The following is a 25,060-nucleotide window of genomic DNA, read 5'->3' as shown; positions in this document are numbered from 1 at the left end:
GGTTCAAGTAATTCTCCTGACTCAGCCTCCCGAGTAGCTGGGACTACAGGTGCCCGCCACCACGCCTGGCTAATTTTTGTATTTTTAGTAGAAACAAGGTTTCACCATGTTGGCCAGGATGGTCTCCATCTCTTAACCTTGTGATCCACCCCCCTCGGCCTCCCAAAGTGCTGGGATTACAGGCGTGAGCCACCACGCCTGGCCTACCTTGGGTTCTTAGTTCTCAGTTTTCTCATGTATAAATTGGAGCTAACAACAATATGTACTTCATAGATTCTTGTCAGGATAAACTGAGATAATGCACAGAAAGCATCTCATGTGTAGTATATGCGCAAAACATTTGATAGGTATCGTATTATTATTATTACTAACGGCAGAAGTGAAATTTCAGAATGAGAACTTTCTCCTCTCAAATCTTCTCTTTATCCACCTTCTACACTATGCATGTTTAGGCACATTGAACTGAATAATCAGGAACTCCTAAGGCTAGTGGTTGGCTCTGTGGTGCCTGTGGTTAAAGCATCTTTTGCATGTAGACAGATAGGCCTGACCTCTAGGCCTTGAAAGAAGCAAAGTTATAAAGAAAGCTTCAGCCAGGCATGGTTGGTCATGCTGTAATCCCAACACTTTGGGAGGCCGAGGTAGGAGGATTACTTGAGGCCAGGAGTTTGAGACCAGCCTGAGCAACATAGCAAGGAACCAGCTCTACAAATATATATATATTACTTTGTTTTGTTTTGTTTTTAGAGACAGGGTCTCATTTTGTTGCCCAGGCTGGCAAGCAGGGGCGTGAACATGGCTCACTGCAGCCTCAACCTCTCGGGCTCAAGACAGCTTCCTGCTTCAGTCCCCCCAAGTAGCTGGGACTACATGTGTGTGCCCACCATGCCTGGCTAATTTTTGTATGTATTTTCTGGTAGGGATGGGGTTTCACCGTGTTGCCCACGCTGGTCTTGAACTCCTGAGCTCAAGTGATCCACCCGCGTCAGCCTCTCAAAGTGCTGGGATTACAGGCATGAGCCACAGTTCCTGGCCAAAAAAAAAAAAAAAAAAAAAAAAAAAAAATGTTTTTTAATTAGCCACGTATGGTGGCCTGTAATCCTACCTACTCAGGAGGCTGAGACAGGAGGATTGCTTGAGCCCAGGAATTCAAGGCTACAGTGAGCTATAATAGCGCCACTGCACTCCAGCCTGGGCAACAGAGTGAGACCCTATAAATAACATTTAAAGTAAAATAAAGTCCTTGATCACCTTCAGGTGTGCATAATGCAGAAGATGGTGAATGTAGTACAAACACCCAAAAACCATTAGGCAAGGTTAAGCGCACGCCCAGCTGAGCTCATGGACAGCATACAGCCTGGCGCATTCGAGGCGCTCAGTAAGTGGCTGCCATCTGAAGCAGAGAGTAGCTGCTGTGTGCCTCAGGCCCATTCCAGCTAGGATGAGCAAGAGACGCTGGTTCTAGAAAGGAACTCTTGTGAAAACAAGCAGCCAAGCAAGGTGTCAAGGACTCTCTGATCTTGCTGTGTCATCGTTTGCGCTTGAATCATAAAGGTGTCTTTCCATCTGATGCCACGGCTTAATTAATCCCTTAGGTTGAGTCATAGCTCTGCCATCGCTTTGCTTGATTCCTGAGACACAGGATGGGTTCTAGACCCAGAATGATCCTAGAATTAGGAGAAGAAGTTGTAGGTTTGGGAGGGGTTAGGGCAGATGGAAATGGTTGCCAGAGGGGTCTTTATCCTGCCTCTGTGTGGTCCTTAATAATGTTTCACCTCCTGCTTCTACCTATTTCAGTGTCTCCCTCATGCCATCTGCTCTGCCTGGGCTGGCTTTGTTCTGTCTGTGGAGAGATTGAGATAATGTCTCTAAGAAATCTCCGTCTTTCAGCTTCGGATCTCAGAGCACTCCAGGCGTGTCCGTCACTAATCCACAGGCAGGGCTCTGAAGCAGGCGCTTTAACACCAATTCTGAGGCAGGGTGGATACCTGCAACAGTGCAGAGTTAAATCTGAGAAGCTCAGAGAGGCGATCGGGGCGGCCTCTGAAAGCAATTACAGGGCTGAGCCTTTACAACAAAGGCTAGTTGACCCGACTTAACCAAGAAAGCCTGTATCACCCTACCTGGAAACCTGCCAGGCGTCCGAAAGTTAAGTACCTCAAAGAATGCACCATCCCTCTGGCTGCTTTTCTGCTAGCACCTCTCCTCTGCCTCTAATAGGAGAGCTGACTTTCAGCCACGAGTGAGAAATGCCTTGGAAAAGAAAATGCTTATAGAACAAATGACTTTGTGAACACCAATTCTGGGATAGCATTAAGAAAATTAGGATGCATAGGCTCGAAAGGGAAGGTGGACGGGGGGCATTTATAAAGTGGCAAATGAGAAATTGCGGTGTTGTATCTTCTGCGATTTGTTCAAGAGAGCAGGAAGTCACCTGCTGCATGGGTGGGCAGGTGGAGTCTGGTAGATAGTGCTGGTGTAGGTGATGAAAATACTTAGATATGAAATGGTGGCAGCAGTTTAAAAGGGCAGGAGCCTTTTGGAAACTCCCTTATAAATTTAAAAGAAAAATGTAGGTTGGGTGTGGTGGCTCACGCCTGTAATCCCAACACTTTGGGAGGCCAAGGTGGGCGGATCACTTGAGGTCAGGCGTTGGAGACCAGCCTGACCAACTAAAAACACAAAATTAGTCAGGCGTGCTGGTGCATGCCTGTAATTCCAGCTACTCTGGAGGCTGAGGCAGGAGAATTGCTTGAACCTGAGAAGCAGAGGTTGCAGTGAGCCAAAATTGCGCCATTACACTCCAGCCTGGGCAGCAAGAGAGAATAAAAAACTGTCTCAGAGAGAGAGAGAGAGAGGAAGGAAGGAAGGAAGGAAGGAAGGAAGGAAGGAAGGAAGGAAGGAAGGAAGGAAGGAAGGAAGGAAGGAAGGAAGGAGGGAGGGAGGGAGGGAGGGAGGGAGGGAGGGAGGGAGGGAGGGAGGCAAGGAAGGAAGGAAGGGGAGAGAGAGAGAGAGAGAAAGAAAGAAAGAAGAAAAGAGAGAGAAGGAAAGAAAAAGGAAGAAAGAAAGAGAGAGAGAGAAAGAAAGAAAGAGAAAGAAGAAAGAAAAAAAGAAAAAAGTCAATGATTAAACAAGCAACACTTGAATATTACAAAAATTGTGTAGGTGTCTATGAATGGTGGTAACTTGGGAAACCTTGTCTTTAGAAATCACCCATTCCCCTTGAGGTCTCCTAGATCAAGTCCAGATAGTATCATATTCTCCACATTAGGACTGCCTTTAACTTCAGTTCACTTGATTTTCCAATCCCCCTGGCCCATTTTCCACCTGCCTTCTCTCCTCTCCGCTGTCTTGGTGAAGCAAGTCCTGCTCCTGCCTTCCTCTCCTTTCTCCCTCCCTCCCCAGCATTGGGAGTCTCGGGGCTCTGACAGGGGTCCTGTGAGGTCCCAGTGCTGTAAATAGTGCCTGCCATATCGCAATGGAATGTTCCATACGAGCTACTGTTATTAGGTGTGTTCCCCTTATGGCTTTTCAAAATAAAGTAAAATAACACCGGCTTAGTTCTGAAAGGAACCCAGCCCTCCTTCTTTCTTTCCAATCTGACTTGTGTGTCTACATTTAATTAATTGGGCTTGTAGCTCATAGATCCTCTGATTTGCACAAACAATTAAGTGTAATTACTTGGGAACACCCATAAGGACTCTAATCTATTATGCTTGGCAAATTTGGCCCAACAAAATCAGAGATGCCGTTTCCAAATCTGGTTCTGTTATGTCTACTGTGCTCATTCTTGGAATAAACATGCAGTGCAGAGTTGATGTACATGTTCGGCCTTTGATGACATTGTGATGTTGCATCATTTCTTCCAGGGCTAGATGTCTTGTTTTCAGAAAGACTAAAACCTTCTCTGTCCGATTTTACTCAATTCATTTCACCAGATACGTGGGGCAGCTTCAAGGATCATACTTTGTTTCAAGCCCCCTTCCCCAACACACCATGTACTAAGCACTCTGCAAGGTGCTCCATGGGGAACGATCTTGTCCCAACTTGATCACTTCCAGACGTTCATTGCCCAGGAGACAATTTTCAGCTTTATATTTTTTTGAAATGAGTATGTGGACACTTCTGAAATCAGTTTTTCTTGTTGTGATCGTTGCTGATGTTATTGCATTTTATGTGCTCTGCTTGGTTTCCTGAAGAATTTATTCTTTGCACTTTCCTTGGAATTTCTGAGTCATAAAAATAAGGGACCCCATATCCCCAGAGGTGATGCCTTATCAGACCTGTGCTGAGGACACTGGCCTTGCCTACATGTGTGGAGAGTGGGTTAGGCTTTATGGAGAAGCTGAAAACGTGGGAGAAGGGGCTGGTAATCTAGATATCTAGGCTACAGCTCCTAATATTGGGGGGTGGGGATAGTTTATGGCTCCTTTTTTAAAGTTAGATATTGGGCCAAAGATAGAAGTTTGTGGAAAGCACATAAAAGGGAGCAAGAGGCCAGGCGTGGTGGCTCACGCCCGTAATCTCAGCACGTTGGGAGGCTGAAGCGGGTGGATCACCTGAGGTCAGGAGTTCAAGACCAGCCTGGCCAACATGATGAAACCCCATCTCTGCTAAAAATACAAAAATTAGATGGGTGTGGTGGCAGGTGTCTGTAATCCCAGCTACTTAAGAGGCTGAGGCAGGAGAATCACTTGAACCCAGGAGGCAGAGGTTACAGGGAGCCAAGATTGCACCACCGCACTCCAGCCTGGGCAACAAGAGCAAAACTCTGTCACAAAAAAAAAAAAAAAAAAAAAAAAAAAAAAAGGTGGCGGGGGATCTAGCAAGAGTTGGCAAGTGGTTGTCTTCAGGGAAACAGAGGACTGCTATGTCTTCATCACCTCAGGGAACAGATCCTTGGAGAGGGGACAAAAGCCTTCATTAAAAAAAGAATTGGCCAGGCGTGGAGGCTCACGCCTGTAATTCCAGCACTTTGGGAGGCCAAGGCGGGCAGATCACAAGGTCAAGAGATTGAGACCATCCTGGCCAACATGGTGAAACCCCATCTCTACTAAAAATACAAAAACTAGCTGGGTGTGGTGGCACACACCTGAAGTCCCAGCTACTTGGCAAGTTGAGGCAAGAGAATCACTTGAACCCGGGAGGCGGAGGTTGTAGTGAGCCGAGATCATGCCACTGCACTCCAGCCTGGGCAACAGAGCAAGACTCTGTCTCAAGAAAAAAAAGAAAAAAAAAAAGGGCCGGGCATGGTGGCTCATGCCTGTAATCCCAGCACTTTGGGAGGCTGAGGCGGGCGGATCACAAGGTCAGGAGATCGAGACCATCCTGGCTAACACGGTGAAACCCCGTCTCTACTAAAAATACAAAAAAAAATTAGCCGGGCGTGGTGGTGGCGCCTGTAGTCCCAGCTACTCAGGAGTCTGAGGCAGGTGAATGGCTTGAACCCGGGAGGCGGAGCTTGCAGTGAGCAGAGATCGTGCCACTGCACTCCAGCCTGGGCAACAGAGCGAGACTCCGTCTCAAAAAAAAGAATTAATGCAGATCAAATTAGGCAAATCAGTACAGATGGGGACAGCCACACCTAACTTATAGAAGCTAAGGGGACACTGTCCTCTCCTCCACTCAGGGACCACTCCACATTTAGTACAAAGCACTTGCTCCAGTCAGTCAACCTTACCCAGTAATGATGGAACTCCAAGCAAGTCACTTAGCTTCTGCTAGTCTCAGTCAAGCCATCTGTAAACTGGGACCAGTCAGAGCCAGGCTGCGTGGAGTCATTTCCAAAGCCTTTGCTGTCTCCCCACCTCCCAGTTCTACCAACATTAATTGCTTTTGCCCCATTTTACTTTTACAATTTAAATCAATTTAACAGTTATGTTTTAAAATTACTATGAATTCTACAATTATGCAAATAACACGCACATATATTCTCCACGTAAAAACAAACACACATTACAGACAAAGCTGAAGTTTCCTTTGGTCATTGTCACTAATGTTATGTGGCCTTTCAAACCTTTTTGCACGTGATAAATATAAATATGTTTATATTTAAAGTGTAATTGATATCAAATGGCACAAATTTTGCAAGATGCTTTTTGGTTCATTCGTCATGCCCTAGAGATCTTTCCCCGGCTGTAATTTCATATTTATATCATTCTCTTTAACAATTTTACAGTACGCTTGTGCCATAAATGTTTTATTCCCATGGATGGACATTTAGACTGCTTTCCACTAATTTGGAAGACCCTTGTTGTGAGGGGGTGGGAGGATCGGGACAGGAGGAGTCTGTCCCCTCTATGAGCTTATTTACAAGAATTTTGTCTCAACCAAGTTTATTTCCCTGGCAGACCCTTCTTCGGGAGACTGGCAAGAGAAGCCCAGCTTGAGTACGGTGACAGGTCTGAGATAGGATGGCCCTGTTTTTAGGAAACACGCAGTAGAAGACCTAAGAATGCATGAAAACACTGAAACAACTTAGATCCTTAGAATAAACAAAGGAGACAAAGACAAAATGATCTCTTTGCTCCTTGGACAGATCCTAATTAAGTTAAGGTAGATGAAGAAATTAGGATCAGGAGATAAACGGGATAAAGCCCTGCCCTCAACATGCTTGCCATTTAATGAAGAGGAACCCAGGGAGATAAGATATGTAGACAGAGGAATGTGGGCCGTGCGCTCAGAGCAGCAGAGGCACAGAGCTAAGAGGGATTGGAATAGGGAGTGATTGCTTGCAGAGATGAAACTTGCAAAGAAAGGAAGCTTCAAACTGAGTTAGAAGCAAGGGAGAGAAGAGATGGATGAAGGCTTGGGGAGCTAGAAAAGAGAAAGATTCCAGGAAAGAAGAAAGTGGTCTAAATGAGCACTTCTCCAACTTGAATATGCACGGGTCACCCCAGGGATCTTAGAAGAAAGCAAATCCTGACCCAGTTAATCTGGGATGCGGCCCAAGATATTCTGCATTTCTACAATGCTTCTGGTTCCTGGACCCTGCATGGTACAGAGGGAGGACACCCTGGCTATATTTAGGCCTCCGGCTAGAACTAAAAATGATAGGAATTTGACTAAAATTGTGATCAAATTCCAGAGGGACATGAATATCAGAATGACTTGATAGCATTGCTTGTTTTGAGCTTTTCCTTCAAATTTAGCCCCTAGTGTGGTTTGTTTACAGTAACAACAACAGGAATACTTACTGAGCTTTTACCACGTACAGGCACTTTGCTCAGTGCTGGAAATACAGCAGTGATCCATAGACCAAAATCCCTGTTCTAGTGCAGATGACATTCTTTCTAATGAGGTGAGAAAGATAATATGCAATACAAATAAAAAATAAGTAAGTGATGTAGTGTTAGTGATAAATACTTTGGAAAAAAAAATAGAGCAATTAAAAAGGAATAGAATGACCAGGATGAATTTTATTTTTAAGTAAAGTGGTCAAGGTAGGCCTTAGTGACTTGCATAAAGATGTGAGGCAGATAAAGGGGTTCACCATATGGGTCTCAAGGTAACAGCATTACAGGCAGAGGGAACAGCCAGTGCAAATGCCCTGAAATGTTACAGATGAGGGAAATAAGACACAGAGAGGTTCGGTAACTTACCCAAGATTTCCCACCCAAAATGCAAACCCAGATCAAACTCAAGTTCATGATCTTAATTAACCACTATTCTGCCCCCTTTCTTAGTCTAGCCTCAGATGGTCTGTGGTGTCACAGATGAGTTCCTGAGAGTAAAAATGTACTGAGTACCTCCACCATTGTACGATGGACAGTTACTCCCCCTGCCTAAACAGGAGTAAGGGAGTTGGGTGAAAGGGCTCTGCTACATCCGAGCTCCTTCCAGGGCCCCGCTTACTCCTAATTCTCCACTCCACTCTTTTTTCTTTTCTTCTTTTCTTTTCTTTTCTTTTTTTCTGAGATGAGATCTCCCTCTGTTGCCCATGCTGGAGTGCAGTGGTGCGATCTTGGCTCATTGCAACCTCCGCCTCCTGGGTTCAAGTGATTCTCCTGCCTCAGCCTCCCAAGCAGCTGGGACCACAGGTGTGTGCCACCACACCTGGCTAATTTTTTGTATTTTTAGTAGAGACAGGGTTTCACCATATTAGCCAGGATGGTCTCGATCTCCTGACCTCATGATCCGCTCGCCTCGACCTCCCAAAGTGCTGGAATTACAGGCATGAGCCACTGTGCCCAGCCCTAATTCTCCCTTCTTTATACCTGGAAAAACCTCTCATTTTGTTCCTACCTGTGCTTCCTCACCATCTAGCAGTGTGACTATGCACATTTACTTAACCACTCTGAACTTCACTGTTTCCTCATCTGTAAATGGTGTCACCTCACGGAGCTGCTGGAAAGATGAGAGGAGAAAATGTACATTATAATAATAGCTACTTTTTTTTTTTTTTAGTCGGAGTCTTGCTGTGTTGCCCAGGCTGGAGTGCAGTGGCACAATCTCGGCTCACTGCAACCTCTGCCTCCCGGGTTCAAGCGATTCTCCTGCCTCAGCCTCCCAAGTAGCTGGGATTACATGCGCCTGCCACCACGCCCAGCTAATTTTTTTTTTTTTTTTTTTGTATTTTAGTAGAGACGGGGTTTCACCATGTTGGTCAGGCTGACCTTGAACTCCTGACCTCATGATCTACCTGCCTTGGCCTCCCAAAATGCTGGGATTACAGGCATGAGCCACTGCACCTGGCCAATAATAGCTACTATTTATTGGTAATCTATCATATTCTAGGCACTGTGATAAGCACTTTACACATATTCTCTTAGTCCTTATGACAACCACGTGGCTAGGTACATTAGCAGTGTCCCATTTTAAAGAAGATGAAACGGAGACTCAGAGAGAAGTGACTTGTCCAGGTCTACAATTAAGAAGTAATACAGTTCAGAGAGGAAGCGAGGAAGGTCTAACCCGATGGCCCAAGTTCTTAACCACTTAGGCTGCCTTATGGCTCCACACTCTGCTCTTAGGATCAAACAACTAAGAAATGCATGGAATTTGAACTTTCTCAGCTGTTCATGCAGAATAATCTTTAGGAGTTTTAGAAGTGGATTTCTAGGGCTTCTCTTGGTCAATTTGTATCTAAGGGTTTAAGTGCTCAGAATGGTGGCAGAGAAGGAAGAGCTTACCTTCTAGTAGGAGAGAGACAGCTAGTATTTAACACCTAGTAAGTATTTTAACAAGGAAACAAATAAAGTAAGCCTGGAGCAGCTTACTGTGCCAGAAAGTAAGGTAAGACCTCAAAGACGATGAAGACAGGTCAAAAGAACATAGACACCAGCTTACTGGAGACCCCAATGACCTGATCTAGATACATTTTAAGATCAAAGTGAATAATCACAGTAATGGATGAAAATACACTGAATGAAATCTCAAGTCCATTCTAATTCAAACAAACAAATAAATACATTCATATAAAAGGAGGAGGGAAAGCTTTTCTTTAAAGTGGAATGCCAACTAATAAATTTAGAAGGAAATAGGCCGGGCATGGTGGCTCACACCTATAATCCCAGTACTTTGGGAGGCCGATGTGGGAGGATCACCTGAGGTCAGGAGTTCCAGACCAGCCTGGCCAACATGGTGAAATCCCATCTCTACTGAAAAAACACACACAAATTAGCTGGGCTTGGTGGGCACCTGTAATCCCAGCTAGTCAGGAGCCTGAGGCAGGAGAATTGCTTGAACCTGGGAGGTGGAGGTCGCAGTGAGCCAAGATCGTGCCACTGCACTCCAGCCTGGATGACAGAGCCAGACTCTGTCTCAAAAATAAATAAATAAATAAAAATAAATAAACTTAGAAGGAAATAAAGAGAAAAAAACATTTTGCAAGGTCCACAACAATAACTGACTCAGGTATGAATCCATGAATGTAAAACTATTGAATGAAAACTTGATGAGAAGCAGAATATTCGCAAAGGATCTTCCTATGTATTTGTTATAGTTTGCCAAGGGGAAAAATAGTGCCTTCACAATGGGGTGCTCTGGGAGGATCATCTTTGACAAGTGATCAAAGTGAATATTCTCAATAATAGGACAGACAGACATCGTGTGCCTCCTGATACAACAAACTGAAAAGCCTACCGCATCACTAAGTAGTTCTGCTCAAAAACGCAACCCCTAAATTCAGTCATGAGGAAACAGGAAAACAAAACAAAACTGAAGGTGTTTCTAAAACAATTGTCCTTGCCGTTCAAAACTGCCAAACTCATGAAAGAAAGAAAGGCTGAGACCTGTTCCGGATTCAAGGACAGGAAGGAGACAAGAAAACACAATATGTGATTCTGAATTGCATCCCAGATTGGAAGAAGAAACTGCCAGAAAGACATTCTTGAACAATTTGTGAAAGTTGAATATGGACTACATACCAAACAACGGTATCTATCAATATTAGAAGGATTGTGTGAGTGTTACATTTCTTGAATGTGATAATGGCATTGTGGTTATTTAGGAGAATGTCCTTATTCTTAGGAGATGCATACTGGTGTGTTTAGGGTGGTGCTATGATGTCTGCAACTGACTCTCAAATGGCTCAGCCAGCCCTTCAAAAAGATTATATATGCCCACATAGAAGATAAAACATACTTTATCTTCTTTATACTTTTTTAATGGACAGAAATTTATTTATAGTATGCAACATTATTTTTTGATGTATATACATATATTTTGGAATGACTAAAAATCAAACTAATTAACATATGCCATACTCACATACTTTCTTTGTGAGAACATTTAAAATCTACTTTCTTAGCAATTTTCAAGTATACAATACATTGTTATTAACTATAATCACCATGTTGTACAATAGATCTCCTAAACTTATTCCTCCTTCTCACCGAAAATAAAGCATATGTGACAAAATGTTAACAATGAATGAGCCAGGCACAGTGGCTCATGCCAGTAATCCAAGCACTTGGGGAGGCCGAGACTGGTGGATCACCTGAGGTCAGGAGTTCGAGACCAGCCTGGCCAACAAGGTGAAACTCTGTCTCTAGTAAAAAAAAATACAAAAAATTTAGCCAGGCATGGTGCCACGTGCCTGTAATCCCAGCTACTCTGGAGGCTGAGGCAGGAAAATCTCTTGAACAGGGGAGGTGGAGGTTGCAGTGAGCCAAGATCACGCCACTGCACTCCAGCCTAGGTGACAGAGTGAGACTCCATCTCAAAAAAAAAAAAAAAAAATTAATCCAGATGGATAGACACAGGTTTATACTAGCAATCGGGCCATTTTTTATAGAATTACATTCATCATAATAACTAGTTAAAAACATAAAATAAATTAGATACCTATAGATAACAATACCATATTACATACCTAAAATCTGTAAAAAGGGTAGATCTCATGTTAAATGTTCTTATGGGAATTTTAAAAATATGTAAATAAGATAATTGTGAATAATAATAACTGTTATGAAGAAGACAAGATGTAATTGTACATTTTTTTTTAGGGAGGGGGAGACGGAGTCCCGCTCTGTCGCCGAGGCTGGAGTGCAGTGGCACAATCTCGGCTCACTGCAACCTCTGCCTCCTGGGTTCAAGCGATTCTCCTGCCGCAGCCTTTTGAGTAGCTGGGACTACAGGCGTGTGCCACCACGCCCAGCTAATTTTTGTATTTTTAGTAGAGACAGAGTTTCACCATGTTAGTCAGGACGGTCTCGATCTCCTGACCTCGTGGTCTGCCTGCCTCAGCCTCCCAAAGTTCTGGAATTACAGGCGTGAGCCACTGCTCCCAGTCAGGAATTGTACATTTTTAAATAACTAGAAGACTATAATTGGATTATTTGAAACACAAAGGATACCCCATTTTTTCTGATGGGATTATTACCCATTGGATGTCTGTATGAAAATGTCTCATGTGCTTCATAAATATATACCCCTACTGTGTACCCATGAGAATTAAAAATAAAAAACTTAAAAACCAAAAATAAAAAATAAAATAAGATGGAGTAGTAGGACAGAGCTGATCTCTCCAAATGATAGCAACTAGCTACATTTCTTTAGCTACTTAATTTTAACTTTCAATTTGTTAAAATTAAATAAAACTTTACATGCAGTTCTGCAGGCACACACTTGCCACCTTCTGAGGCTCAGTAGTCTCATGGATAGTAGCCACTGCATCGAATGTTACAGATAAAGAATATTTCAATCGCTGCAGAAAGTTCTGTTTGTTGCACAGTGCTGGTGAGAGTTGCAGGAGTGGGAAGGAAAGAGGAGACAGCGAAGCCCCTCTGAGATGAAGACATCTGGCTGAGACTTGAAGGGTGGGAAGGAGGCAGGTCTGTGGGGCAGGAAGACGTGCTTCAGGCAGAGGGGACAGAAGGTGCAGACACACTGAAACACGTGCACATCTGGAGTCTGAGAGAAAAGAAAGAAAAGGATGGCTGGAGGAGGGTGAACAAGAGGGAGGGTGTTAAAGGATGAGGTTGATCAGGTGGTCAAAGTAACACTTTGTACTTCTGCCAGATCATTAAAAGCACTGCAACTTCAGCCTGGTGCTCCTTAACACTCTCTCCTGGAAGGCAGCCACTGTGCTGCAAGGAAGCCCTCTAGGGCAGCCCATGGCAAGATCTCCATGGAGATCCCTACAGCTGTGCCAGAGCTCCCAGGTGAAAAGCAGGTGGCTTGAAAGAGGCTCCTTCAGCCTCCAGCAGAGAACCCCAGTTGACGCTGCGTGGAGCAGAGACTCACCATTCCCATCAAGCCCTGCCCAAATTACAAAATCATGAGCAAAATAAATGACTGTGGTTGTTTCAAGATAAATGATACAGAGAAACCCAGCTGGAAAGTGGTGGAGGCGAAGCTAGTCCTGTAGCTTTCAGCTGCACTGCATCAAATAGCCCAGCTTTGCTGGAAAACTCAGGCAAATCTCCCTGCAGGTGAGAGCACTCAGCACAACTACAGACACTTAGAATATGCAAATACTACTGCTAGACTGTTAAAACTCCTCAAACCCCACTTGAAGTGTAAACACACCTTCCTTTATCAACCTTAAGAATTAAACTTGTTCCACCCGATCTAATTTGGGGGTTTCTTCTTTAGTAGGTCTCACACTTTACAGAAGCCACCTGATGAGCCTGTTAAACTGAAAACCCAGAATCCCTCTCAGTTCTCCCATTTCCCAGTTTTGGGGTCAAACCCCGGAGTTTGTATTTTAAAATGTTTTTCAGCTTTACTGAGATACAACTGAAGCACACTAAATGGCATATATTGAAAGTGCACAATGTAATCAGTTCTGACACATGTATACCGCCATGAATCCATCTTCACAACCAAGATTATGAACATTTCCTTGACTGACCAGGCGCAGTGGCTCACACCCGTAATCCTAGCACTTTGGGAGGCTGAGGCGGGAGGATCACCTGAGGTCAGGAGTTCGAGACCAGCCTCGCCAACATGGTAAAACCCCGTCTCTACTAAAAATACAAAAATTTAGCCAGGCATGGTATTGGGTGCCTGTAATCCCAGCTACTCTGGAGCCTGAGGCAGGAAAATCGCTTGAACATGGGAGGCAGAGATTGCAGCGAGCCAAGATCATGCCATTGTACCCTAGCCTGGGGTACAAGAGCAAGACTTCTCCTTAAAAAAAAAATTCCTTGACCACCAAAGATGACTTTTGTACCCTTTGTAATCCAGCCTACCTTCCATCCCTTTACCTGACAACTACTGATATGTTTCGTCACTCTATTCGTGCATACTTTAAAAACAAAAAAAAAAACAAAAAACAAAAAAACAAAACACTGCACTCCAGCCTGGTGACAGAGCGAGACTCTGTCTCAAAACAAAACCAAAAAAAGAAAAACGAAAAAAAAACAAAAACAAACAAAAAACTTTTATATATTGAATCCTATCTCATGAACTCTTTTTGTTGTCTAGCTTCTGTCACTCAACACAATGATTTTGAAATTCATCCACATAGTTCACATCAACTGTTCATTCCTTTTTATTGCTGATTAATACTCCAGTGTATGAATGCCACAGCGTCCAGTCACCTGCTGATGGACATTTGGGTTGTTTTCAATTTTGGCTAGGACAAATAAAGCTGCTGTGAACAGCCATGTGTAGTTGGGTACACTTGGGAGTTGAATGACTGAGCTGCATGGCAGATGATGTTTAACTTTTTTTATAAACTGCAAAACCATTTTTGCCAAGTGGTTTTACCTTCTTATGTCCCTTATAGCAGTGTATGAGAGTTCTGGCTGTCCCACATCTTTGCCAACACTTGGTACAGTTTTAAAAATTTTAGCCAGTGGTGTGCTGGACCCAGCTTGCACCAGGTTGTGGGAGCCAACTCTATGCATCTTTTCCCAATTCTGGGTTCAGCGACTTCTTGTTGATAGCTTGAAGTCAACCACGGTGGAAATATTTACTCCATCGAAATTGGCAAATGCTACTAATCAGACTTCCTTCACCTCTACGCCACCCAGAACAGCTGTTAATCATTTACCAACATTGATTGCAGCCATTCTAGTGGGTATTTAGTGGTATTTCATTGTCATTCAATTTACATTTCCCTGATGACTAATGGTGTTGCCTAGCTTTTCATGTGCTTACGGGTCATTCTCACATCTTCTTTTGAGACGTATCTGTTGAAATCTTTGCCTATTTTCTCACTGGGTTGCAGACCCTTTTCACTTTCTTAACGGTGTATTTCAAAGCACAAAAGTGTCTTATTTTAATTGAAGCATAATTTATCATTTGTTCTTTTATGATTGGTGATTGTTGTGTTTTATGTAAGAAATTGGATGCAAAAATATTTTCCTATCATTTCTTTTTAAAGTTTTGTGGTTTTGTTTCTTTTTTAAGTTTTGTGGTTTTAAGTTTTACATTTGAATCTGTAATTAATTTTGATTCAATTTTTATGCATGGTGTGGGTTATGTGTTAATATTCACTTTTTTCTTGCATATTTATCTAGCACCATTTGTTGAAAAGTCGTCTTTGCTTACAGAATTGCCTTGGCTCCTATGTCAAAACACTGACCAAATACATGTGTGTCAATTTATGTACTCTCTAATCTGTTCCACTGAGCTATATGTTTATATTTTCACTAATACTGAACTGTCTTGATTACTGTAGTTTTATAGTAAGTCTTAAAAGAAAATAGGGTAGATTATCCAACATTTTTTTAATTGCTTTTGTTATTCTATACCCTTTGCTTTTGTTATTCTACACCCACTTTCTCGTGGAAATCAGTTTGTCAATTTCCACTATAATACTTCCTAAAATTTCTGTTGGGATTGCATTGAATCTGTAGCTTAATTTGGAGAAAAGCACCATTGTAAAAATATTGAGTCTTCCAAACCAAACAGGACATATTTTTTTCATTTATTTAGGTCCTTCTTAATTTCCCTCAGCATTGCTTTGTAATTATCAGTGTAGAAGTATTGCATGTCTTTTTTTTTTTTTTTTTTTTTTTTTTTTTTGAGATGAGGTCTTGCTCTGCTGCCCAGGCTGGAGTGCAGTGGCACAATCTCAGATCACTGCAACCTCTGACTTCCTGGTTCAAGCGATTTTCCTGCCTCAGCCTCCCAAGTAGCTGGGATTACAGGCACATGTCACCACACCCAGCTAATTTTTGTATTTTTAGTAGAGATGGGATTTCACCATGTTGGCCAGGATGGTCTCGATCTCCTGACCTCATGATCTGCCCACTTTAGTCTCCCAAAGTGCTGGGCTTACAGGCGTGAGCCACCACACCCCTTGCATGTCTTATGTTAGATATTTTCCTAGTTATTTAATGTTTTTGTACTACCACACACAGAATTGTTTGCTTAATGTTATCAGTTGTTTGATGTTCCAACATAAGGATTATAATTAACTTTGTATATTAACCTTGCCTTCTGCAGCATTGCTAAATTCATTTATTAGTTCCAGTAGTTACTTTTTAGACTCCCTTGAATTTTCTGCATAAATTATTATAGCACCTGAAAGCAGGTGTAGAGTTATTTCTTCCTTGCCAAATGTTATGCCTTTTGTTTCTTTTTCTTGTTTTATTGCATTGGCTAGATTCTCTAGAATAATGTTGAATACAAGTTGTGAGAGCAGGCATCCTTGCCTTTTTCTGGATTTCAAAGGAAACAATTCAATCTTTCATTATTAAGAATGATGTGGCCAGGTGCAGTGGCTCATGCCTGTAATCCCAGCACTTTGGGAGGCTGAGGCGGGTGGATCATGAGGACAGGAGATCAAGACCATCCTAGCTAACACGGTGAAACCCCATCTCTACTAAAAAATACAAAAAAAAATTAGCCGGGCGTGGTGGCAGGTTCCTGTAATCCCAGCTACTTGGGAGGCTGAGGCAGGAGAATGGCATGAACCTGAGAGGCGGAGCTTGCAATAAGCTGAGATTGCACCACTGCACTCCAGCCTGGGCAACAGAACAAGACTCTGTCTCAAAAAAAAAAAAAAAAAAAAAAAAAAAAAGAATGACGTTTGCTATAGATTTTTTTTTTTTAATAGATGACCTTTAGCAGTTTGAGGATATTCCCTACTATTCCTAGGTACCTATAAGTTTTTATTTTGAATGGGTGGAATTTCTTTTTTCAAATGCTTTCCCAGAATCTATTGATCATCCTATGATTTTTTTTACCTTTATTCTGTTGCTTTTTGGTATTACATTGATAGATTTGTTTTATTTTATTTTATTTTTGAGACAGAGTCTAGCTCTGTCACCCAAGCTGGGATGCAATAGTATGATATTGGCTCACTGCAACCTCCACCTCCCAGGTTCAAGCAATTCTCCTGCCTCAGCCTCCCAAGTAGCTGGGATTATAGGCCCCTGCCACCATGTCCAGCTATTTTTTGCATTTTTAGTAAAGATGGGTTTCACTGTGTTGGTCAGGCTGGTCTTGAACTCCTGACCTTGTGATCCACCTGCCTTGGCCTCCCAAAGTGCTGGGATTACAAGCGTGAGCCGCCATGCCCGACTGACAGATTGATTTTCAAATATTAAACTAAGCTTTCATTTTGGGTAATAAATCCTACTTAGTCATGATTTATTAACATTTATATATATTGTTGGATTCAATTTTCTATTACTTTGCTAATTTTTGGTGTATGCTTATAAAAATATTGTTTATAATTAAAAAAATATTTGCAAGATTTTGGTGCTTAGGATATACTAGACTTACAAAACAATTGGGAATGATTCTGCCTTCTCTAATTCTAAAAATATTTATGAAATATTGTTATTTCTTCCTGAAATGTTTGATACAATTTACTAGTGAAATAATGCGGTCCTGGAGTATTTTGGGAAGAAAAGTTTTTAAGTAACGAATCCCATTTTTTAAATAGGTTAGGGCTATTCAGAGTTTATGTTTCTCATGTCAATTTTGATAAGTTCTATTTTTCAAGAGGTTTGCTCATTTCATCTAATTTATTAGATTTATTGGCATAAAGGTGTTCATAGTATTTTATTTTATTTTTCGATTTTTTAGGATGTGTGGTAATAGTCTGTTTTAAATTTCTGATATGGATGATTGATTTTTTTCATGACTTAGTCTAGTTAGGGACTTTTCAGTTTGTTAATCATTTTTAGAGAAAAAGATTTGGACTTTCTAATTTTCTCTATTGTCTGTTTTGTTTCGTAAGTTTTTGTCCTTTTGATCATATCTTTCCTTATATTTACTTTTGATTGACTTTGTTCTTTTGTCCTATTTTCTTAAGGTAGAAACTTAGGTTATTGACTTTAGACATTTTTTTCTTTTCTAATGTCAGCATTTAAAGCTATAACTTTCCCTTTAAACACTAGCTGCACCTGACATTATTTTGATGTATTGCATTTGTATTTATCTTTCAGTTCAAAATATGTTATAATCTAAGCTGGGCATGGTGGCTCACACCTGTAATTCCAGCACTTTAGGAGGCTGAGGTGGGTGGATCACCTGAGGTCAGGAGTTCGAGACCAGCCTGACCAATACGGTGAAACCACGTCTCTGCTAAAAATACAAAAATTAGTTGTCCGAGTTGATGCACTCCTGTAATCCCAGCTACTCAGGAGGCTGAGCAGGAGAATCGCTTGAACATGGGAGGTGGAGGTTGCAGTGAGCCAAGACCGCGCCACTGCACTCCAGCCTGGGCGACAGAGCAAGACTCCATCTCAAAAATAAACAAAAAAACCCAAAAGATGAAAAAACAAAAATATGTTGTAATCTTCCTTGTATAATTTTGGTTTTGGTCTATAAATTACTTCGAAATGTGTAATTTAATTTCCACACATTTGGGGTTTTCCTAGTTATATTTTTATTATTTATTCCTAATTAAATTCCACTGCAGTCAGAAAACACACTTTGTATGATTGCAGTCCTTGTAAATTTATTAGAACTTGTTTTATGGCCCAGGACATGGTCTATCTTGACATACGTACCATGGGTAGTTAACTAGCTGGATGCTTTTAGACAAGTTACTTAATCTCTCTGGTCTCAATTTACTCATATACAAAAGGGGACAACAGAAATAGCACTACCTCCAAAGGTTGTTGTCAGGATTCAAGTAGGTAACACGGAAAGCCCTAAGCACAGCGGCGGGCACACAGTACACATGCCATACATTTAGCTTTTATTATCATCACTCGAAAAATGAAAACCCTGCTAGCGGCTGGGTTTGTTTTATTCTGGGCTCGACCACAATGTCCTAAAGCTTCCCCATAAAACGGCTAAAACAAAACAGCTACAGGTTCCCTCCTCCAGCCCCCGTTTCTTTTCACGGAATTCTGATCAAATCCGGAATCCCTTTCCGTTGTCCTTGGGGCTCTGTGTGGTCCTGCCTCTGCCTGTCTCCCTGACCTCCTCTCTCTCCACTCTCCCTCTGGATCCACCACTCAGCAGCCAAGTTCACTAGCAGGAACCTGCCCAGTCTGGGCCTTTGCGCATGCTTCTCCCTCTGCCTGGAAACTTCTCACTTCTCACATTCTTCGCTACTCACAACTCAGTTTAAATGTGGCCTTCTCCAGGAAGTCTTCCTTGACTGCACAATCTAAACTCAGTCTACTTGATATTATCTTTCATACCACCCTGGCTTTTCCTTCAAAGCACTTAGCACAATTTGTACAAGTCCAAGCTCTCCCAGGAGATCGTATGCACCAAGAGGGCAGAACTTTAGCTGCTTTGTTGATCCTGTGTCCAGTGCTGCGGCTGGAAATGACAGTAGTCACGTTCGTGCACATGTCTATAACCCATGTTAAATGAGTAAACCTTTGTTCTAAACTCCAGATAGGTGAGCCAGGGCAAATCACTTGACTTCTTTGAGCTTTATTTTCCTCATCTGGAAAACGCCTGTCATCATCCCTTCCTCAAAGTGTTATTGAGAAAAGTTTTCATGTGCTCATGAAAGCCAGCAATATACTCAAACAAGTACACCATTGCATAGAATCTAAAAAGTGTTTATTGTCACTTGATTGTAAAAGTGGAAAACTAGAAGCAACTCAGAAGATCAGCCACAGACACCTGATTAATAAATCGCACTCATACAGCAGAGCACCATGGAGGTGCTTACAAAATGTGTCTCCTCATGATGGAAAGACGTATTAGAGGGAAATAAAATTGAAGAAGACTGTCTCTAGTGACAGCTGATTTTTGAAGAGCATTTGAAAAAACACGTTTTTGGCTGGCCGCAGTGGCTCATGCCTATAATCCCAGAACTTTGGGAGGTTGAGGCGGGTGGATCACAAGGTGAGGAGTTCGAGACCAGCCTGGCCAAGATGGTGAAACCCTGTCTCTACTAAAAACACAAAAAGATTAGCCGGGCGCAGTGGCAGGCACCTGTAATCCCAGCTACTCGGGAGGCTGAGGCAGAGAACTGCTTGAACTCAGGAGGCGGAGCCTGCAGTGAGCCAAGATGGCACCACTGCCCTCCAGCCTGGGCGACAGAGAGAGACTCCATCTCAAAAAAAAAGAAAAAGAAAAAGAAAGAAAAAATACATGTTTTCTCAAACAGGAAACTTCTGACATTGTTTATTTCTTGGGGGTGAGACTGGAAAAGGGGAGATACTTTTCTTTTTTTTTTTTTTTTTTTTTTTTTTTTTTTGAGACGGAGTCTCGCTCTGTCGCCCAGGCTGGAGTGCAGTGGCCAGATCTCAGCTCACTGCAAGCTCCGCCTCCCGGGTTCCCGCCATTCTCCTGCCTCAGCCTCCCGAGTAGCTGGGACCACAGGCGCCGCCACCTCGCCCGGCTAATTTTTTGTGTTTTTAGTAGAGACGGGGTTTCGCCGTGTTAGCCAGGATGGTCTCGATCTCCTGACCTTGTGATCCGCCCGTCTCGGCCTCCCAAAGTGCTGGGATTACAGGCTTGAGCCACCGCGCCCGGCCAGGGGAGATACTTTTCATTTTAAGCCTGTTTAAAATTTTTTACCATGGGCACTTACTGCTTTTGTAAACAATGAGTTCATTCATGTTTAAAACATGGTAGTGACCAGTTGGTGAGCCACCACAGGGTAGGTAGGGCTCCTCCTCTCGGTCCAGTTGCTTTTTAGCATTGAGCTTCCAGATAATTTTGACAGCACCAAGCAAGCCCCAGAGCTGAGTGTCACCACATCACTCTACAGACTGCCCTGTGCCAGTCATTAGAGCCCTGCTCCTGTTCTGTGCTTTGTGCCTGCTTTGAGAAACAAAACAGGCTGGGCGTGGTGGCTCACTCCTATAATCCTAGCACTTTGGGAGGCCAAGGCCGGTGGATCACCTGAGGTCAAGAGCTTGAGACCAGCCTGGCCAGCATGGCAAAACCCTGTCTCTACTAAAAGTACAAAAATTAGCTGGGCGTGGTCGTGGGCACCTGTAATCCCAGCTACTCAGGAGGCTGAGGCAGGAGAATCACTTGAACCCAGGAGGCGGAGGTTGCAGTGAGCCGAGATCACAGCATTGCGCTCCAGCCTGGGCAACAGAGCAAAAACTCCATCTCAAAAGAAAAAAAAAAGAGACAGAACAAACAGAAGCAACCCTTTGGTGGCAGTGGCTGGTGGTCGGTGGCTGGTAGCTTGATTTCCTACCTCAGGCTCCCTGATGCCTGCTGGAAGGGTTCTCCAGACAGCCCGGCTGCAGCTGGTGCCATGGGCACCAGGTCTGAGGACCGGGCAATAAATCATTAGGAGATCAGCCCACAGATCACTTCCCTTGTGGGGCACTGCCTGGCACTTCCCAGGAGGAAGAGATTTATCAGCACTGGCTGGCTGCCCTGCCCTCACGCAATCACGGACTCCCAGTAGGTCACACCGAGCGGCCCCTCCTCCTCAGACACAGGGCTGTGCCTGGAGAGGCCCAAGAAAGCCAAAGAAAAGGCCACGGGCTCAGAAGACAGGGTGAGAAACACTTAGTCAGCATAATCCCTGCCAATCACATCAGGGCTTCCGGTAATACCAAGAGGGGAGCGGGTGAGAAGGTGGATTCTGAATCCGACCACATAACTCTGCACTGCCCCGAAGGCCCCAGATCGTGCTCCGTGCTCAGCAGAGTGGGCTCAGGCCTCATCTTCCCGTAACCGCAGGCTGGGCCCACTTTGATCTCACTGTTCCCCTTGCTGCTGTTCACACCAGTACGGCGCCTTCAAGAAGTTATCCCAGGGCAATTTTCCACCTTTGAAGTCCCCGGAAAAGCCTGCCAAGAGCTGCTCTGGTGTGAGGATGCTGCAGGGGCAGGCAGCCTGGTGCCACGGCCTCCCGGGTGCCAGAACTGGAACATCCAGACATCAAAGGCGAAGGTGGCAGCGGGGCGATGAGTAAGCTCCACTGCAGGCTTGGCCTCGGCCCCAGAGGCCTTCTCCTCATCTCCCAGTGGTGGCTGAGCAGGACTAGGGAGACGACCCAGTGAGCCTGGAGACCTGGCTTGGGGGAAGCCCTGTGGATGCTTCTAGAGGCAGAGACTTCCCTGCCGTTCTGTGCCTGGTAAAGGCACCGACCACTGCAGAGCAAAAGCAGAGTCCAATCCTGGCTCCAAGGCTCCCCTGACTGCGCAGCTTCGGTAACTCCCATCCCCTCTTGGGTCCCCAGTTTCTCTCCAGTTTCTTCTTCCGTCACATGAGAATGTGGGATCAGACCCCAGATGACCAATTGGCAGCCCATGGGCCAAGTCAGGCCTACAGACATGTCTTGTTTGGCCCATAAGTGAGTTTTTTGTTGTTGTTGTTTTGTTTTCTATTTTGTTTGTTTTTGTGTGTGTTTTTTGGGTTTTTTTGTTTTCGTTTTTGTTTTTTTGAGACAGAGTCTCGCTCTGTCGCCAGGCTGGAGTGCAGCAGCATGATCTCGGCTTACTGCAACCTCCACCTCCCAGGTTCAATCGATTCTCCTGCCTCAGCCTCCCGAGTAGCTGGGACTACAGGCGCACGCTACGACGCCCAGCTAAGTTTTGTATTTTTAGTAGAGACGGAGTTTCACCATGTTGGACAGGATGGTCTCGATCTCTTGACCTTAGGTGATCCGCCAGCCTCAGCCTCCCAAAGTGCTAGGATTACAGGTGTGAGCCACCGTGCCCGGCTTTTTAAAAAAATTAGTCGTCAATTAATTCCAACTTGTAAAAATTAGGAGATCCAACACTAATTTCTACATTTTTTTTATTCTTTTGCAAAAATCTGGGAAATCTGACAATGCTGGGCCTGCTGTCCAAGAGGGCAGATGTGGGCAGGAGCTGGGTAGCAGCTGCCACCTCTTCAGGAAGCCTAAGTCCCAGTAGTTGACAGTTCCTCCCAGCCTGCTGATTTTGTGACCACTTGAGTTTGGGGCCTCTGAACTAGAGATTTCTTTTTTTTTTTTCCTTTTTCCTGGAGATGGAGTTTCACTCTTGTTGCCCAGGCTACAGTGCAATGGCACAATCTCGGCTCACTGCAATCTCTGCCTCCCAGGTTCAAGTGATTCTCCCGCCTCAGCCTCCCAAGTAGCTGGGATTACAGGCACCCACCACCGCGCCCAGCTAATTTTTTAGTTTTTAGTAGAGATGGGGTTTCACCATGTTGGCCAGGCTGGTCTTGAACTCCTGGCCTAAGGTGATCCACCCACCTCGGCCTCCCAAAGTGCTGGGATTACAGGTGTGAGCCACTAAGCCTGGCTGATTTCATTTTATTTTAAGAGATTTGGCCCAGGAGCCCCTATCATGTGTCACACACTCCCCTGGGGAAAAACAGTGAAGCAGGCAGAGGTGACACGACCCTTCCCCTCTTGCAGTCACAGGTTGACTATACGCAGAGGTCTCTCAACGTGTGCCTCACGGGTCCCTCAGAAACTGGTTAAGATGCAGAAAAATGCCTAGGCCCCAACCCAAATCTGCTAAATCAGATCTTCCGGGAGTGGAATCCGGAAGTCTCCATTTTTAGCCATCTCCCTGGAGGATGCCTGAGCCACATGAAAGCTCTTGCAGTCGTGGTGGAAAGGATCATCCCCAGTGGCTTGCAGCTGTGAGTCCATGGGTCTAGTGCATTCTCTGGGGCCTGGAGTGGGGAAGGAATCAGTGCTTCCTGAGCCACCTCCAGCTTCCAGGCACTGTGCTAAGCCCTTTCCATACCTCATTTCATTCCATCCTCACAATAAACCAGGTACTGTTATTACCACCGTGAAACAGGTGGGGAAACTGAAGCATGAGGAGCTTGAGTAACGTGTGTGAGATCACACAACCAGTAGTGGCAGAGCTGGAATTCCGACCTGGGACTGACTCCAAAGTTCTTGCGTAAGAACACAGCTGCTACTCTCGCCCTTCTTCAGCCGAGACCAAGGAGGGAATTCTGGCTGAAAGCAAACCAGGGTAGGGAAGACTGGTACTGACCTGTAACAGGTCCATCTGTGCCATGGCACGGCGAGATGAAGTGGAGAACCCGTGTGGCATTGGAATCTCGGCTCATCGTCTCCACGAAGCCCGCCTTGTGAAGCATGCCAGGGACTCACGGCTCTGGGCTTATTGCTCAGTGTCATGTGACAGTAAGTTTTGGCCGAGGCCATTCGTAAGGTGAATGTAGTGGCTGACTTTGAGTGGCTTCCATCCAAATTCACAGAGGTTGGGCCGCTCTTCCAGAGAACCTGAAATCAGAACCTGATTTCAGAACCTGAGCCCCGCCAGCTTTTGCCAACAAACTCCGTGGTTTTGTTGTTGTTGCTGCTGCTGCTTTGTTCGCTTGTTTTGTTGTTGTTGTTGTTGTTGTGTAATGAATCTTCTTGCCATTGGCTCTTTCTCTGCCTTTATTCTAGGTTTGTACCAGGCACATCTCCAGAGTTGTTGTTCTTTAGAAAAACATCTCGGTTCCAATGAGAAAACAAAGAAAGCAAGCTAGCGTCTTAAAAAGCAAATTCGGAAACCAATCGATTGACCAGATCATTTTCTGGGTGGGGCAGAAGGGGCGGGGGAGGGCCGTGGTGGTGAATAGAGAAGAACTTTTCATAGCTCTCCTTTAAAGCAAAATCCAATATGGGTAATCTCTTCCCAAAATATTCATGATGGTCCTAAAGTAACCCCCGAGCCTGGAATTCAGTTTGGTATTCACAAAGCTGTGTGTCTTTGGACAGGTTGCTTCCCTTCTCTGAGCCTCAGTTCCCCTATCTGGAAATCTTGTTAGATAGTTTCTAAGATCATTATAGTTCTAACATTCTGTGAATTTAGTGCCTGGCACACACTAAGTGGAAGGCGAGAGAAAGAAAGGAAGCAAAAGGTGAAGGGAGGGAGAAATCAATTCGCGAAAGCTGTCTTTCATAGAGACAAGAACGAGTGTCTTTTCTACCTCCAAGGACACTGCCTGTGTCTCCTCAGCACGTGCTGAGTTGAATTGTTGATAATGTAATAAGCTCTGCCTCATTCTCCCTTGAAATACCACCTTTTAGCCTGTGTTGTCACAGAAGAAAATGAGTCAGTCAGAGAATTTAAGCAAGAGTGCTCTTCAAAAAGGACATGTAGATGGTTAATTGCAGTCAATTAGACCTGTTGTCTTCGTGGCTGGGTCTCCAGATAAGAGAACCACCCAAAGGTTACTCATCTCTGGCAAGGAAGCCCTGAGCTGCGCCATTTGACTGCGGCATCCAGGAAGTGTGGGAGCATCCAATCCTGTCTCCAGGGAGGCTGGCCTCTTCATCCCTGACCTCAGCAGCAAGACTTTTTCCCCA

The sequence above is a fragment of the Macaca thibetana genome, chromosome 6, assembly GCF_024542745.1.
Source record: "Macaca thibetana thibetana isolate TM-01 chromosome 6, ASM2454274v1, whole genome shotgun sequence".
NCBI lineage: Eukaryota > Metazoa > Chordata > Mammalia > Primates > Cercopithecidae > Macaca > Macaca thibetana.
Note: the sequence above shows the minus strand (reverse complement) of the source record.